Source organism: Antechinus flavipes, chromosome 1, assembly GCF_016432865.1.
Source record: "Antechinus flavipes isolate AdamAnt ecotype Samford, QLD, Australia chromosome 1, AdamAnt_v2, whole genome shotgun sequence".
NCBI classification, from domain to species: domain Eukaryota; kingdom Metazoa; phylum Chordata; class Mammalia; order Dasyuromorphia; family Dasyuridae; genus Antechinus; species Antechinus flavipes.
In genome coordinates this window covers 229,597,197-229,616,193 of record NC_067398.1, presented here as the reverse complement: position 1 = coordinate 229,616,193, position 18,997 = coordinate 229,597,197, and the positions used below count along the sequence as shown (strand labels likewise).

General features: G+C 35.5%; 1 protein-coding gene across 2 annotated transcripts in view; it reads left to right on the top strand.

The window, feature by feature from the left end:
* PEMT (phosphatidylethanolamine N-methyltransferase) overlaps nt 1-18,997 on the top strand; it is a 167,197-nt gene that overhangs the window by 110,896 nt on the left and 37,304 nt on the right. The gene's annotated exons all lie outside the window — the stretch shown is intronic.

Genomic DNA, 18,997 nt, shown 5'->3' with positions numbered 1-18,997 from the left:
TATGAAAATGGTCTTATTGGCCTTGTTGGAAGACAGTGGATGGAAGAAACCTTTGTATATTACTGTTGTTATAAAACTTTATTTCCTGATTTGGCTGTTTATAGTACAATTGGCTTGCTTCTAGCCAGTCAATCCTATTTGTCCAATTATTTCTCAATAAAGTGCTGCTTTTTGAAGAGTCAACTGTGAGGAAATTGTAACAGCTTCCTTCCTTACCAGTACCCATATTTTGTATTATTGAGTTCATCTTATATAACCTGACCATATTCCCAGCAGTGTACAAACTAAGTGGAACAAATGACCCATCCATCTGCCTCGTTCTTCTTGCTTGTTTTCAGTGCCTTTCCGGGCAACCACACCCAAGATATTAGAAAGAAATTTGTTGTTCGTTCATTCACTTTCAATCATATCTGACTCTTTGTGAATTCATTTGGGGTTTTCTTGACAGGAACACTGGAATGATTTGCCCTTTCCTCCAGTTTTTTTTAAGATAAGGAAACTGAGGCAAATACACTGGAGCGACTTGCCCAAGGGCACACAACTGGTTCAGGGTCTGAGGCCATATTTAAACTCAAGAATGTGAGTCTTGATTAGTCCAGGCCTAGCACTTTATCCACAACTTCACCAACTGCCCTTAGAAAAGAGATATGCTCAGAATTTCCAAGCTAGAGCTTTTTTTTTTTTTTTTTTTCCCCCTAAGAGCCATAAGATATTTCTCACTTGTTTCTGGACAAGTGCTGGTAACTTAAATAATTACCTATGGCTGTGATCACTGCTAACTCCCACCATTTTGCATGCTAATCATGCAAAAAAAGGAATTGGATATGGGAGTAGCAACATCATCTTCCATCCTACTGTCCCAGGGCCATGGTTTATCCATTGGCAATAACCTCTGGAAGACATTTGAATTTCTTTTTTTATAGACATATAACAGCATCTTCTCTGGATCAGCTCTTGCAGTACCTGTAAACCTGGATCCTCTCTCTGGCAGTGCCATTGAACAACAAATAATTAAAGAACAAGATTATTCCACATATCTGAGCAAGGATGCCATCCTTCTTTCTATCAGGACCTCTACACCATGAACCAAGACAAAGATGTTTTTAAGACAATAAGGAAATAGTTTCCTTTAAGAAGTTTTTGTATTATTAAAGTTTTGCATTACTGTCAATTTTTTTTTTACAAAAAGTAATATTTATTCATTATGAAGTTTAAATATCCCAAAATGAATATATTTTATAATAAGATGCTGTCATTATAAATTGTTTTCGCTCTTCCTCCACTGTTGTTGAACTTTTCATAATCTCTTTTAGGGAATTAGTTTGCTTCATAAGGTTAATAATAAAGTATTTGTTAAGTGCTTTCTATGTGGCAGGCACTATGCTGCTAAGCCTTAGGATACAAATATAATAAACATGTTTTCTAAATAATACTAACTTCCCTTAACAACAAGATACAGGAATATAAAACTGGTTTTTAAAATTTCATGAGTAACAGGAGAAGAACTTAAGAAGAAGAATTGAAAGCTTCATGCCATCCCAAACTTCACTAGGCTATTTTTTTCCTCAGCCTCCTCCACCACAAATCCATTTACTAGAGTTGATCATTAAAAAAACATTAATTTAGAGTACCCATGTTTGAATCCTAACTCTCCTATTTTTATGTTACCTTGGAGAAATGATTTAACTCTTTCTTCATTTATAAAGAGGACATCTCTAAGATTCCCATACAATTTCAAATCCTGGAACCAGACAATCCACCAAAAAAACAACCACCACTCACTCAATTGTTGATTGTAATCTTTATATGATATTATGACCAATTTGTTGATTTATATTTGTAAGTCTATAACTTGATAAGCCATTATTTTCACTGGGAAACAGAAGTATTTAGAGGACCTTTGCTATTATTTACTCAGAAACAGAACCCAAGTGCAGATTTTACATGTAGAGTATATTTAATTTGTTTCTAATGCTTTGACATCTTGGAATGAGATCCTGTCATTGATTCTGAAGGAGATTAGAGTCCAGCCCTGATTAACTGATTATGAAGGATTTACTGAGCAATATATCCAATTGCAGCTCCCTATTGCCTCTTTGCCTAACTTATCAGGAATAACAATCCACACCATGGATGTCTTGTGTTCCATTATCACAGGAATATTATGGGACATCTGAATAGATGACAGGCACATTCCTCTAACTTTTACTCCTCTCATCTCTAATTCAAGGCAAAACATTTTGTCTTGTGCTTCCTTTTTCACATTTTCATTCCCATCCAGCTTTACCTTACTCTTTTGTTGGGGTCACACACAGAGAGACATGACTGAATAACAACAATGTTCGTTGGCTCTGGTGATAGGGCACATGGGTTCATTCACCTGATTCTCATTTGCAAAATGAGATTAACCTAGCCACAAAGGTTTCTTGTAGTTCTAGATCTTGGCTCCTGGCCCCCTTTTTATCAGCCCTTCTCTTGCACTCACTGTTTGCTCATGTAGCCAACATCCTGGTTTAGTTCTGTACCTCTGGCCTTGACTTTTCCAATAGTCTCTTAATAGTCCTTTTCCCCCAGTATCTCCCCTCTCCAGTCTGTTGTTATTGAAGCTTCACAATTAACATTTTTAAATGCACCTATTGGACCCTCTTCCTTTACTTTCTACTCTCTTTTAATTTTTTTTCTTAGTATATTTTATACTGAATGAAACTTACAAAAGGAAGTAAAAACCCAGTTGCTGGCTGTCAGCAGTAATGACCTTCCTTGTTAACAGGGATTGATTGGCAGCTTCTCCATCACTAGTAGTCAGATGCCAGAGTGATGCTTATAGCTGGAAGCAGAGAAATAGGAGGATTTCTTCCACCCTCTCACTCTCACCTCCTACCTGATACTGATTGCCAAGGAGACGGAAGGAGCAGATTAACCTGCAGCCCACCTCCTAAAATATGGCTTGTGATGTATGGTTCATTGTCAATTTTTGACTCTCAGGGGACTGACCTAAGCTAGCCAGAAATGAATCATTATATTCCTACCTTGCTAACAAAATCTAAATTCCGATCAGTTTTTTTTCTCTTAGAAACTTTTTGAATGTCACCATTGTGCCTAGCCTAGGGTTCTTTTCCCCCAGTTCTCTGATTTCCTACACTTAAATTCACTAATTAGCCACCTGGGGGAGAGACTCAGTGTGTAGAGAGATGGAGGTCATGGAACGCTAGAGGACTTTTGCTTTCCTTTATCTTTTAGGGAAATAATGACAGCCAGCCCACATTGTTGATACTTGGGAGAGATGGATGCTGACTCAGATGAACAGTAGTGACGATTTTAAGAGAGGCAGTAAAGTGAGCCTATTTCTGGAAAACAAACAGCCTAGCAAAATCATATAGATTGAGTAAATTAGAATAAAGTTATTATTGTGTATTAATTTGGACTCCTGTTGAGAAACTACTACATGATGATTTTCATTGTGTTTATGATGGGATATAGAAGTAAAAAAGTTTTTATTCTCAAGGAGCACATCGTAAGGTTTAAGAACACATACATATATATGTACACATGTGTGTAAGGATTTTTGAGTTATAAATTATTAGAACTGGTTGTCAGATAAGAGACGTTAAAGAAAGCAGACATATTTCTCTTGAAAAAGAAAATTTTTGGTTGTGGTGGAAAGGTAGCACTTGGTCATATTCTTAAATCTCTTAAGATTATCACGCTGAAGAAAGCACAGACTTGTTATATATAAGGAAAAACTAGGATACAAGGAGGTTTCACTATAAAGAAAAACAGTCAAATCAATGGAGCTATCCACCAATGAATTGGGCTGCCTTGAGAGACAGTGAATTCCTTCAGCACTTGATGTATTCAATCAAAGGCTGTCAGGGATAATCTAGATCGCTGATATTTCCTTTAATTCTAGGATTCTGCAATTCATTCAACAAATGTTAATATGTTAAAGACCTATGACCAAGCCACAGAACTGAAGATACAGCATTATATATAGACCTTCCTCTTGAGGATATATATAAAAATAATCATGACACAAGGGACAGTGTTATAAGCGCTGATTTCTCTCTGTTCCAGTACTACTTTGAGGAGACAGATCATTATCACTTGTGGGATGGTTGTCAGGAAAAGTTTTATGAAAGAGGATAGTCTAAGCATAGTTATGCCTAAGCACTATACTTTGCTTAGAAAGTAAAGTATATCCATGCATATGTTTTCAAAAATAAAAAGCTTTAATTTTCAAAAGGAAGAGTTTAGGGGTAGCTAGGGGCAGAGTGGATAGAGTATCAGCTCTGAATTCACGTGGTCCTGAGTTCAAATCCAATCTGATTTAACAATAGCTGTGTGACTCTGTGCAAGTCACTTAACCCCAATTGCCTTGCCAAAAAAAGGAAATAGTGTATCAGGATCTATAGAGTAACATAAAGCTTAACAAGTAAGTTGAAAGAATTTCGTTGCAGGTTAGGAGTACTACCATCAGGAGTTGATGAGTTTATGACTTAATTTTAGAGAAGAGGGAGCTCAACGAGCTAAGCTCTTCAGTCTTTCAGGTTGTATTTCTTGTAGAGAACTTGTAGAGAAACTACCTCTTGTGGAGGTAGTTCTGGCTTTGTTCAATTGACTCTACATCATTTCATACAACTTTTCTCAGATTTCTCTGTATTCATCTCTTTCATAATAATGTCTCTTGGCATAATATTATAATTTGTTCAAACTATTTCCCATTTGGTTGGGTAACCCCTTAGTTTTTATTCTTTCATACTGGGTGTGTGGATTATTTTTCTTTCTATTCTCTTGTGATAAAGCCTTTAATAAAAGTCCTATTTTTTGAGATAAAGGGTGACATTATGGGCATCAGTCCAAATTGCTTTCCAGTTCACAACTCCAACAACAGTACATTGATGTACTTACTCTCTTGTTAAATTTTATTTATTTTTGTGTGTATGCTTATTCTTTGAGAGCCAGCCCCTCCAGCAATTGTCATTCTTTTTTTTTTCCCTTTATATTTGCCAATCTGATGAATATGAAGCAGAATTTCAGGATTGCTTTAATTTGCATTTCTCTTATTAGTGTTTAGAAGCAATGTTTTTTATAATTGCTGCAAGCTTGGATTTCTCTCCCGTGAGAATTTCTTGTTCATATCTTTGACCATCTGTCTATTGGGGGATGGCTCTTGTTCTTATCTATTTGAAATAGTACTATATGTCCTGATTAGCTTTTTTTTCCCTAGTATAATTCAGATTGGCTATTTTATCTCCTTTGTTTCTATCTTTATTTGCTCAAGAATCCTTCCCTTATTCATAGCTGTTAAAGACATCTCTTTCTCTGATCCTCTAATTTGTTTATGATTGTATCTTTTATAACCTGGTCATGAATCCATTTGAAGCTTATTTTGAGTAGGTATAAGCATAATTTTTGCCAATTGTGTTCTAGTTTAAAAAAAAACAAACAGTAGTAAGTTTTGTTCCTTTGTTGTTTTTTTTAATTGAATTAATGAGCATTTATTCTAGTAGTTATTTGAGTCGGCTGGTAATGTAGTGGATGAAGAGACTTACACTTCTCCATTCAAATCTTGTCTCAATCACTTACTAGCATTGTAACCCTGAGCAAGTCACTTAAACTTGTCTTCCTCAGTTTCTTTATTTGTAGAATGAGCTGGAGAATAAAATAGGATTGATAATAGCATCTGCCTTGCAAGGTAATTGTAAGGAACAAATGAAATATATTTACAAAAGTGCCTGACGTATATGGCTGCTATAATACTTATTCCCTTTCCTGTACTCTCATCATACATTTTGTTGCAGTAATGTGGAGCTTATCTTTGTTGTGTATTTAGTGCATTTCATTGGTTACCTTTTTTTAAAACTTGCACCAAAGAGTTTAAATGATTCCTGCTTTATTGTATAAAATCCATCAGTGTTAGGCCCTCTTCCTTCCCACATATTTCATTATCTCCCTTGAAGTTCTTGACCTTTTGCTGCATCAAACAAATTTTATTATTTTTTTTTCCCTATAAAGTAACTTCAGTATTTGATATGACCCAGACTAAATTAGTTTAAATAGTATTATAATTTTTTTTATTGGCTGGCCTCACTATGAGCAATTAATAGTGCTATAATTACTTAGATGTGTCTTTATTTCAATGAAACAGTGTTTTGTAGTTGTATTCATATAGTTTCTTTGTGCATCTTGGTAAGTAGCCTCCTAAATATTTGGTACATTATATTCCTTTGAATGCAATTTCTTTTTGTATTGATTCTTTCTAAGATTCGTTTGAATTATAAATAAGTTATTGATTTATCTGAGATGGTTTTATATTCCTTGTCTTCATCAACAATTTTAATAAACTTTAGTTAAATTTTTAAAGGTTCTTTAATCATATGGGTATATAATTAGAAAAATGTGAATTTTTTCCCCCTCCCTCTTTGTCTATACTTATTCTCTCAATTTATTTTTCTTGTCTTATTACTACAGCTAGCATTTCTAACAGGATATCAAATAATAATGGTAATAACAAATCCTTGTTGTACTGAAAAGGTTTCTGGTGTTTGGCCATTGCATATGAATCTGTCCCTGTGTTTTAGGTATATACTACTTCCCATATTTAGGAAAGGTCCATTTATCCCTATGCTTTTTATTATTGTGTTTTGTCATTGTTGTTACTGTTTTTGATTATTATTTTTTTTTTTTACCTTTTTTTCCCTTGCTGAGACAATTGGGGTTAAGTGACTTGCCCAAGGTCACACAGCTAGGAAGTGTTAAGTGTCTGAGAGTAGATTTGAACTCAGGTTCTCCTGACTTCAGGGCTGGTGCTCTATCTACTGTGCCACTTGGCTGCCCCTGTTGTTATTTAATAAAAATGATTATTTATTTTATCAAGAACCATTTCTACATTCGACATAGATATGTGATTTATTAATTTTTATCAATATAGAGGATTATGTTTATAGTTTTCCTACAAATCTAACCTGGTCATAATATTTAATCTAGTCTCTTTACGATATTTTATTCAGTATCTTTGCACTGAGATTCATTAGGAAACATCAGTCTCTCCATTGTTTAGGTATTATGATTGTTATTTGCATTAGAAAATTTTGCAGGTTCTCTTATCTAATTTGCAAACAATTTGTGTAACATTAGAATTAATTTGTAAATCTATGTTCATCCTAGGACTTTTTTCTATGGTATTTCCATTTAATCCTTATCCAATTTATTTTTTTCTGATATTGGGATATTTAAAATTTTTTACTTCTTATTTTACCTGTCCAGATATTTTATATTTTTTTAGTTATTCATTTCATTTATCTTTTTGATGGCATATAATTGGGCAAAGTAGTTCTTTTTATGGTCCCTCCCTCCCTCCTTTCTTCTCTCCCTTCCTTTCTTCCTTCCATCTTTCCTTCCTATCTTCCTTCCTTCCTCTTTCTTCACTTCTTCCTGCCCTCCCTTTCTTCCAGGTTCACATTGCTAAGAAGTATCTGATACCATATTTGGACTTAGATCTTAGTCATTCTTGTGTGCCTATACGTATATAATCAGCCCTCCTTTGTTCAGATTAGAGTGAGGTTCATATGAAGTCTGGTTATCATAACTCTTCCTCATTGTATACTTATTTCTGGCATAATAATAACTTCTACCCGTCCTTTCTTTTCTAGTGTTTTCCCACCTTCTTTGCATTATTTTTTCTCTTATGACCATCAAAACAGAACAAAATACTCTTCAGGCCATTCTTTGTTTTGTCATATGTTTCTCCTGCTTTTATTGCTTTATAAAAATTCATCATTATTTAGCCCATTCTGACTGCTCAAATGTGTTTTGCTTTTTATATTACTTCTCATTTGGAGTTGTTTCCTCTTTTTAAAATGTCCTTTCTTCATATATATAATTGAGATCAATCTTCCTTGCCTTTTCATTGGTTAGGGGAGGAGTAGGAAGAAGAAAGAATTCAGAAATCAAAAAAAAAATTTAATGAATAAAAATAATTGATTTTATTTTTAAAGGAAGAGATGATAAAAACTAAATAAAGATGTTTTTACTCTGTTAGTTTGTCTAGTCACACAGGGAGTTTCCAGCAGTAAGAAGTAAAACTTTTGCTCTCTGCACAAACGGAGACTAGAAGTTACCTCATAGAACAGGATTCCCCAAGTAGTTTATAGAACCATGTCCAGTCTGTCTGAATGAACCCAGAGGAGTGGTTTTGTTTATATGACAAAGGCAACAGTAGCTGGAGGCAATGGAATCCTTCCTGCTCACAGTGATTGCTAGTAGCCCAAAGCAGTTCCCAAGGCATCTTTAGCAACTCTGCAAAAACCCCTCACCTTTAGGCTGGGTAAATAGAAATTCTGTTTGGGGGAGGAGGCCTTGTTGCCAAGATTTGAGGTAATTCGTTATCTCTGGGCAAACAGTTTCCCACCTCCTGTAACCTAAACAGGAGACTGCCACCAGACGCATGGATTACTGTGGGATGTATTTGTACTGCCTACAAAGCGTGAAAGGGAAAAGGATGATGGCTTAGGTGCCTCAGGTAGGGGTACCCTATCAAAACAAAGTACACAGAGCTCACACAGTCCAGGGGAAGATAGAAAGAGAAGTCCTTCAGCTAGGTGTTCCTGTGACATGTTATCACCTGGAGCAGGATGTTACTAAGCACTTATCCCACTGATGACTTTAAAGGTCTGGCTCTGCTCCAACTAAGGAATGTCCTGCTGTTTGTTGGGACTCACATTGGAGCCTGGCCTTGATTCATAGGCTGTGGAGGGATGGATTGTTTCTATTTTTCACCTTTGACTAGAAGAGCCAGCCAGGAAGCCTTACACTTCATCAAATAGTCTATGTGGTTGATTCCCTCCATTGATGCCTAAAATTGCACTCTCTCCTTTAGGAAACTTTCCTATAGTATAGCTACCCCCTCTTAGAAGTAAAACACTTTACTCTTTTAAAAATTATTATTTTTAAAATTTACTTTATGTATTTTTATTGTTTACCCTTACAGTGTGTACTTACACATTGTATATTGCTCCAACAGAATACTGCTTTTATCGAAGACAATAGTAGGGAGAAAAGGAAGTAGCCTAAAGATTCTAAAACTTCTCATTTTTGTTAAGGGCCAGCCAGACTCTCAGTCTTTAACTTCTCTTGAGTAGCCATTACAAAGAACAATAAGACTAGTACCTCCTCCATGTGGTGCCAACAATGTTATGAAATAGTTGGTTGAGGTAAGGAGTCTTCCACCTTAAGAGTCCTCATTATGATTACATTAATTATACTGGAAAAGGAAATAGGTTCTTAGGAAGTGGTAAATCATCAGAAATCAAATTTTAAAAACTAATTGAACAATATTAACAAAAAACAGGAAAATCTGTAATTAAAACATTAGCTGTGCATCACATTGTTTAGTGTTGAGCCTAGAGTCAGCCATCCCTGAGATCATATTCAGTTACCAGTATCATCCTGGGCAATCACTTTGTGTCAGTTTCTTCATCTGTAATATAGGGATAATAATAGCACCAACCTCCCTCTGTTGTGAGGATCAAATGAGATATTAATTGTAAATATGCCTGGCATATAGTGTTATATAAATGTTAGTTGCTGTTATTATTATTAACTTCTCATATATCAATTGAAAATAATTTCCCTTCAGAAAACTCCTACTCAGGGAACAAATTTTGTGGTGGGTTCAGGAGGGAGGCCTTTTTTGTGTTGTTGCTGGAATGCTAGAAACTGTGAGCCTCCTAACCTATGCCTCTGAGGAAATTAAAGAAAAAACTCTTGCTTTATTGCTTGAACAGCTCTCTTGGGCAGCTCTTTGCCTTCTCACTTTTCTCTGAGCATGGCTCCCATTGTAGCTAATGCATCTCTGCCATCGTCAGCCCCAGTAAATTGGCTCTGTATCCATTGTATGAGGTAATGGAGACTTGGAAGTCTTTCTCTCTGCATAAAGCCTGTTCCTTTCTAATCCCATCGTACCCTTTCATGTAAAATTGTCTTTTGTAAACCTGAAGAGGGTCCCAAACCTTGCAGGCAGAAGGAGGGAAGGAGAAGAATTATGTCCAACTCTCATAGCAAAGTCCTCTTGATTTTATTTGAAGGCAAGGAAAACCAAGACTCACAAAGTGACTTACCAGTTGTCCCATAGCTTATTAGTGACAGAACTAGGACCAAAACAGAATTTTATGTCCCGTGTCCAATACAACACCCACAAACTTTTCTCTGAAGAATGGGAGAATATCATCCTCCCTCAATTTTAAGGGATTAGAAAGAAATAGTATGTAGCACTGAAAATTAAGGGTCTATTCTAGCCTTACCATTGAATAGCTATGTAACCACACCTTCTGATCAGTTTGTTTACTTATGGAAAGTGAACAAAAATCCCTGACCTGCTACTTGCCCAGAATTTTACTGAGACTTTCATGAAATAATGAATATGAAATCACTTCAGAAAATAAAAAATGTCCTACAAACACAAGGGATTATTTTGGCATTGGAGCTATTTTCCTCAGGAATTTTTTCTTCCTTTTTGTAATGTGGGTTTTATGAAACTTGAAAGAAATTGAGATGCAGCATTAGATCACTTAAACACTGCAGTTGAGCTAGATCTTTGCCCACAGTTTTGGGATAAGTAGAAGCAGTCATGATGTAAGCATCTTTAATTCGAGGAGCCTGGATGGGAGCTACTTGATGAGGTCCCCTTTTCTCTTCCCTACTGTCCCCATTAGAGGACTGGATTTCATAACATCAGGAAAGTAGGCTCAATATCCTAAAGTCTTTTATTGGTGGGGGAAAATATATCGTGCAAAGTTTAAAAATAGCACTAAAAGTAAATAAATAATCACTCTCTGTGTGTCCATATACCACACCTCTTTGCTTCTTTACAGATTATTTTCCAAAGGAAATTGCCTTCTATTACTTTATTGTATTACAGAGCTAGGGACCCAAAAGAGTTACTTGTTCTTCCATTAATTTTATGAACGGAAAGAACTGTACCTTCCCTTCTGAATGGGAGAAGTGGGAACACCAAATATTGATAAATTGGGTTTGAAATATACAATTCCTATAAACCAGAAGGTATGACGATAGAGTATCCTTATTCTAATCACAAGGGAGAAAAACCTGCTGAACAGCCCAGGGAAAAAGAGTCCTAGCACGTCAGAGTGGGAAGGACCTCAGAAGTCATTAGTACAATCTGTACTTAGCAGGAATCTGAAAATGGTTATTCATTTTTTATTTGAAGACCTCCAGCGATGGGAAACTTAGAGGCATTCCTTGAAATCACCCATTATTTTAGACAGTCTTGATGTTGCAGAAAAATTTTCCTTAGTTTGTGCAGATTTATCCCTCAGATTTACACCTATTATTTTGCTCTTCTGGGACCAAAAGAAAAATTGCTTTTCCTCCCTAAAACCTTTCAGATATTTTGCTGACAATTTCCTGTTTCTTCAAATCATGATCTGTAATCATTTCACTATTATTGTTAATAATTATTGTATCTGTTAATATAACATTTGACATTGATATAGCGGATTAAGGCTTGCAAAGTTCATTCCATGTGTTACCTCATTTGATTTTCACAACTATATGAGGTAGTTGGAATAATTATTTCCATTTTACAGATGAGTAAGTACATTTCATATACTCCAGTTTTTCAATGCCCTTCCTAAAAGTTGTTGTTCAGTATTCAATACAATCTGACCAGAAAAGAGTATAGTGGGACCATCACCTACAGCATTATGAATTCTGTGATCCAGTACTATGTGTATGTGTGATGTCACATATTAACTAAGGTTGAATTTGTTTTCCATTTGCAGAATCTCAGAGTTGGAAGGGATTTTAGTGACCCTCTGCAGCCACTCAGGGAATCCCCTCTGTAACATATTTAACAAATGGTCATGCAGCCTCTTCTTGAAGACCTCCAATGAGCTCTCATTTTCAGGATAGTCTATTCCAATTTTTTATGGGTTTCATTGTTAAGGCTTTTCCTTATATTGAACTGAAACTTTTGCAACTCCTACCAATTAATTACAACTTTCTGTTTGCAAGAACCATGAAGAGCAAGATTGATTTCCCCTTCTCTGTGATTTTTTTTTTTTGGGGGGGGGAGGGGATAGATACTTATAACTATCATCTTTTAATTCTTTTTTTCTTTCTTGTCTTACCTAAATTATTGTTGTCCATGACTAATATGGAAATATGTTTAAAATGATTATACATGTGCAAGTATATCATATTTTTTGCTACCTTGGAAGGGAGGTAGGAAAAAAAATTGAAACTCAAAAATCTTAGAAAAATTAATGTTGAAAACTATATATGTAATTAGAAACATAAAATACTTTTGAAATTAACAAAAAGGTAGAGTATCTCATGAATAACAATTCTCTTCATTTCAGTCACATCTGACTCTGACACCATTTGGGGTTTACTTGATAAAGATAATGCAGTGATTTGCCATTTCCTCCTCCAGTTCATTTTATAGATAAGGAAAATGAGGCAAATAGTGATTTGCTCAGGATTACATAGCTAGTAAGTGTGTGAGACTAGATTCAAAGTCCAGTTCTAATCTATTCCACCACTTGGCTTTCCCAGATATCCCCAGTTTATTTAATCCTCATATTTTATCATCTCAGGGTTTTTGACTGCTCCATTTGCCTTTTTCTATATACTTTCCAGGTCATCATTATTCTGTGAAGTACCTAGGACTGAGCACAGTATTTCCTGTTTGGTTCTGACCAGTGCAGGACTGACTGCAATCTCCTCGTAGCAGATACTATAATTTACAGTCATCTCCCCTGTCTTATTTTTTTTTTTAAATTTATTTAGAACAGTATTTACTTCTCTAGTATTCAGTTAAGACTTCTATTTTCTAGTTTTCCAAAGATCGCTAATGATAGTTTATCAGCACCCTAAGATGTTATTCATGTGGGCCTGAGTAAGACTCATCATGTGAAGCTAAGCACTGCCTTAGAATCTTCCTATATCCCTTGATTTTAACTTACTGTTGATCATTTTTTGTTCTCCCTTGATTATTTTCCTTGGAGGAAAAGAAACAGAAGACAAATAAAAATTAGGTACTTTTTGTTTTTCTATTCAGCATCATCTTCCATAAACTGTAAAGTTCTCTGCCCTTTGATATTTCTCTTTTCCTCGTTTTTTCAGAGAACAAAGGGGGTATATTCCTGTGATTTCTATGATATTTCAGAGAATCAGGGATGTAGGGAATGAGTCAAGAAACCTTCTGTACCAGTGTAAATAAGCAAGGATGCTGCACCTTTTTTTGGGGTTTGAGTGTATTGTGTAAAGGCCCTGAGAAATTAAGTAAATTGTCCAGGGTCCACATAGCCATTTTTTAGTGAGAAGAGTTCATGAATTCAGATTTTTCCAGGTCTGAAGCAACTAGACCATGCTACTTAATTTCTCCAAAAATATATTTGGGGAGGGGTCCTATATTTTCTCACCAACCTCAGCTTATTCTAAACTCTTGACACTATTCTTACACAACCATATACCTCTTTTCCTTCCCATCTTCCACATATTTTTCTTTTTTTCCCCCTCTCTAAGTTGGTTGGTCAATTTCTCTGTCCATTCGCTGATCTTTTTAGACAAAGACCATTTTCCCTCTACTAATTGTTTTTGTTAGTATTAACAGATTTCATTCTATAGTTTCTTTTCCCTGTAGGGTTAACTTTCTTGCTAGAATTGCAGGCCATGAGCTCCTATCTGCCTTTTCTCAAAATGCTTTGGAAATAGACTTTCCTAAAATCTGACATATATTTGACTGTGCCCTTTTTTTCTCTTCTTCTGTTACCAGTTCTTAAAGGAAGCTGGCATTTTGCTACAAAGTTCTCATCATTTCCACTGCAGCAGCCAGTTGTTGCCCAAGATGAACCATGAAATAGCAGTTCCTTTTGTTATTTCCATCTACCTTTGAAAGGACGAAGTTATCATTAATACAAGTCCAGACATTATTGTCTGTACTGCGGTTGGCAGCAGATGTTCAGACAATTTAAATCCCGCTTCACCTACATATTATGCCTCCATACTAAGCTTGTAGTCTTCCTAAAAATCTTAATGCTTTCCGTTTCTGTCCAGTCTGTAGCTTACTCTGATGATGATATCAGTTTTGTTTCTGCCCCTACTGATTACTACTCATATGCTTTTAGATTTCTCCATGCATGTATCTTTTTAAAATTCATTGCTGGTTTTCCTTTTCTCTCCTTTACCTATCCTATTCCTTTTGAATAAGACTTAGAACTAGATTTCATTCTGCCAAGTGTCAATAGACCTACAAAGTCAAATCTGCTTCCTGGCCTTAAGATCATTGATTACCTTTTCTTATTTCCCGTATCGGGTGTATTTGTGTATAGACTTCTGAAATCAGAAGTATTGCTTTCTTTCTTAGATTTTATCTCTAATGAATTTCTAGGTGTATCTACTGCTGTTCTATCTTGTAGGTAGCTTCTGACTTAACAGTGCCACAGGAATGCAGAACATCAGATATTCCAATTTGCATAAAAGGAAAGAAAATAGAATCCACTGAACTTCAATTCCTGGTAAAAGCCCAAAACATATTATTAAAGGAATAGTTAATGATCACCAAGAACCGATCCTGCCGGACTAGTCTATCTCATTTTTTGACAATGTTTCTAGGCTGGCAGATGAAAGAAATGCTTGATTTGTCTATTTTTTAGCAAAGCATTTTACACATTTATCATAGATGGATGAACTGGTTGAGTGGCCAAACTTAAACAGTTGTCCTTATCAATTGTTCTGTATCTACCTGCATAGAGTATCCTATGGATCTGTGTTCATCTTTTTTCTTTACATGTTTATCAAAAATTAGTGGACAGGCTGGCTAAAAGATTGGATGACAGAATCAGTTTACAAGCAGATTTAAATAGACTAAAATCTGAGAAATATCCAAGTAGATGAAAGTTAGTAGGGATAAATGGAAAAAAAAAGTTATATTTGGTTAAAAAAAAAAAGTCCAAAATGGGGACAAGATGAGTAGATACAAATGACTCTTCTTTTAGTGTACTGCAAACTCAATGTGAGTCACAAAAAGACATCATAGCCAAAAAGTTTATGCGGTCCTCATTTGCCTTGACAATCCATAGATGGATTTATAAATGAATTCTACCAAATATTTAAACAACATTTAATTCCAATACTATATAAATTACTTGGAAAAATAGGAGAAGGAGCCCTTCCTAGGCCTTTAATGACACAGATATAGTATTGATACATAAATCAAGTAGGACCAAAACAGAGAGAGTCATAGTATTCAGGAGCAAGGGACTGATGGATCTAATATTTTTAGTAAAAGACCACATCCAGAGTATTGGATCCAACTCTGTATTACACATTTTAGAAAGACTTTGAACAAGCTAGAGAATGTCCAAATGAGGGTGACCAGACTAGTGAAGGGCTTTGATATCATCCCATGTGAGCGAAAAAAGGAACAAAATAGGGATATTTTGCCTCAAATAGAAATCATTTAGGGGAAACATGATACTTGTCAGCAAATATTTGAAGTGCCATGTGGAAGGAGAATCAGATTTGAACCCCGTCAGCTGTTATAAAAGTAATGGATAGAATTCACAGCAAGGCAAATTCAGGGTTCATATGAGGAAAAATGTCCAACAAAAGGGAATGAATTACTTCCAGAAGTCGTGGTTTCTCAACAGAGGTTTGAAAAACAAAGTCTGAATGAATGGCCATTTGTCAGGTGTAGGGTAAACGAGATTCATGTTGATTGGACTAGGCACTTCTGAGATACTTTCTAATTCCAAAATTCTTTGATTTTGTTCTCTCATTCTTACTATTGAAGAGCTTTTCAAAAACTCAGTACCACTACCTTGTTATACCTCCAAAATAATTTTTATATTTGAGAGATGAGGAAATTTGTGCCTTAGCGAAACGAACTTTGCTTCTCCAAGGTCATTCAATGGCAGAGATAAGACCAACTAGAAAATAAATCTGAATTCTAATAAAATAGTCTTTTCTACCCATAATACTGTCCATCTATTATTTTTTCTTCCAGGTTCTAGTTTGGAATATCTATTAAGAAGAAAAATGATACCAGTTTGATCTATGATCCAAAGTAAAGGAATCTTCTCTGTCCAGCTGAAATATTTCATTCCATCCTTCAGCCATTTTTTCTTTAAGGCAGGGAGCTAGCTATTTCCGACTTTTTAGGTGGATAACTTGAGCTGTGTTCTACCAATTTTAATTTTAATCCTAACTTCAAAAGGGATATATTCTTCCAGGACATCCTTCCTATGTTTTCTTCCCAACAGCCCTTTATCTTCTCCCTTTTGCCTTCCCTTTATGTCTTCTTTGTTCCTCTTTCCCCAGCTAATCAATAAAAAATTCTTTATTGAGAGTCTTAGGGGCTGCGTGATTCAAAATATAAAAAGCGTCCCTCAAAATTAGGAAGATATGAGCTCAAGTGCTGCCTGTGACACATAGTAGCCTGTTTGAGCAAGTCATGAAACCACTCTACAAATAACTATGAATTTCAACCAAGACTTTAAATTCCAAAACAATCTCTGGTTTTTATTGGTAGAGAGAATTTTCATAAATTAATAAAATCACAGTTCTTGCACAAAAAGCAATATGGAGAATCTACCAGCTATCATCAAGTCCTAAATTATACTTGTATGGGATAAAGAAAAAAAGCTGAAAAATAAGAAATTGCTATGGACTAAAGTTGTTAGGAAAAGTTTTCCAGAAGACAGAGAATGGATCTTCAAGGGTAATATAGATTAGAGAACACACAGGAAAGATAAAATAAGGAAGTAGAATGAACATGTTATTGTGAAGTGTTCTGGGAAACTAAAAGTTTGCCTTAATGTGTTTTAAAAAAAAAAGGCACCAGAAGATGTAATAAATAGAAATATTAAGCAAATTTGGGAGAGCATAGTGGTTAACAACATGGAACAACCATGGCATAGACATCCAATACAGGTTACAAAGGTGATTTATTTCATGAAATATCTTTGTGGACTTAATCAGCCATGACTAAGCCAGGCAGAGTCAGGTGATCAATGAACTTGCTTTTTTGGTGAAATGACTTTTATAGTCTGGGGGAATGTAAAGAAGTGGGGCCAGAATCTAGGTAGTAAGAGGAGGAATCGAGAAGGAATGTGGTTGGCTAAAGAAGCCAATCAAGACATTCTCAGAAGTTGAAGATAGGAGGGATGGATTAACAGTAGACTTCTGGCCATTTCTGGGAAAATAAGACAGGGAGATGTGAGCAGATTGTATGATTAACAAGAATAGGATAGTCTCACTTTAATTCCTGAGAATAAGCTGGTTTAATTTAAAAGCTTTTTTAGAATTCCCATCAACATCTTGGCTAAGTGCAATGAAAACATTTTGACGAGTATTGAAAATCAAACAAAAACATTTGACCATATAATCTTGTTACAGCTTTATTCTATTATTATTCCCCAAATTTACTGTGAGATGTGATCAACAGTGGGACAGGAGGGACCAGCACCAGTAATCAAGAAAATCTTGCAGTTATTTGGCAAGATAATACAGGGAAAAATCAAAGAGGTGGTTCAGTCAAGACAGGTAGGGATTATAGGGATTTTTCCTGTAGATTGTGTCCACAGTCTGGCCAGATTGGCTGATATCTGAACCTCAGGCTAAATCTGTTATAGACTATTTGTCCTATTTTGTGTGCAGTCCTGGATCCACAGATAGTTAATGTAGCCACTAAACTTCTTCCTTAACCTTAACTTCTTTTTCCTTCTCTTCCTGTAGTCCACAAAATATTGACATTTTTAGCCTTCTTTTTCCCCCTCTGGTTTGTTCTTGTGATTTTAATTTCATTCCTATATTTCCAAATGCCTGTTGCACCCATCCATGTGGTTTTTCCATTTCACTCTCAGAATTTCACTCACTTCTGCCTCAGTTTTCACATTTGTAAAAAGGAGATAATTATAGCATCTACTACCAAGTTTGTTGTGAGGATAAATGAGCCAATTTTTATAAAATGTTTTGCCATTTTTAAAACACCACACAGATGCTATCTGTTACCATTATCAACCTATCCAAATTCTCATAACCTCTTCATAGTCTCCATACCTCTCTTCCATTTCCTTCCCTGCAGGATAAAATAAACACTTCTCATCCTAACATTCAAGTTCCTAGTGTGCCTCCTTATTTTCACTGCAATTCTAAATTCAGGCTAAAGTCAGACTTGACTCTTTTGAGTCAAGGATGCATATTGGGGAAGTGGGAAATAGAGTTGGAAAAGTAGGTTGAGACCTGATTTATAGGGCCTTTCAGTGTCAAGATGAATAGTGTGGACTTTTTCTAATAGGCTATGGAGAACCCCTGAAAGAATATGAGCTTCTACATCTCAAAAGCAATGAATAGCAAATGTATGTTAACCTCTACTGTCCATGGCTCATACGATCCTTCCAGATTCCTCTCTTCCTACTTCTGCCTTTGGAAATCTATGAGTCATTTCTCTTTGGCCTATCCTGAAGCTTTAGAAGAACTGTTGAATTTCCAAAGAAGCATTGAAAAGAACGGAAAAAGAAAAGTGAATGAAAGCAATCATTTAATCCCTTAAGAGCACAAATGCCAGAGACAAAGAAAGAAAGAAAGAGATCAGACCTTTGCCACCAAATAATCCATTTTATTAATGAGATTGAATTAGAAGAAGCATCAATATGTTTCTGAGGAAATATACTTTCATTTTTTGCTATAAGAGAAACATTGGCAAGCTGGAACATGGTCAAGATGGGGAAAGATCTAGTTAGTGTCTTATTAAAAATACTTGAAAGAGCTGGAAGTAATACTATGCTTTTGTAGTTGTTGTTCAGACATTTTTGAGTAGTATCCAACTCTTCATGACCTGATTTGTGGTTTTCTTGGCAAAGATACTGGAGTGGTTTGTCGTTTTCTTCACTTCATTTTACAGATAAGAAAAGTAATGTAAACAAGATTAAATTATGCCCAGGGTCACACAACTAGGAAATGTTTGATTTTT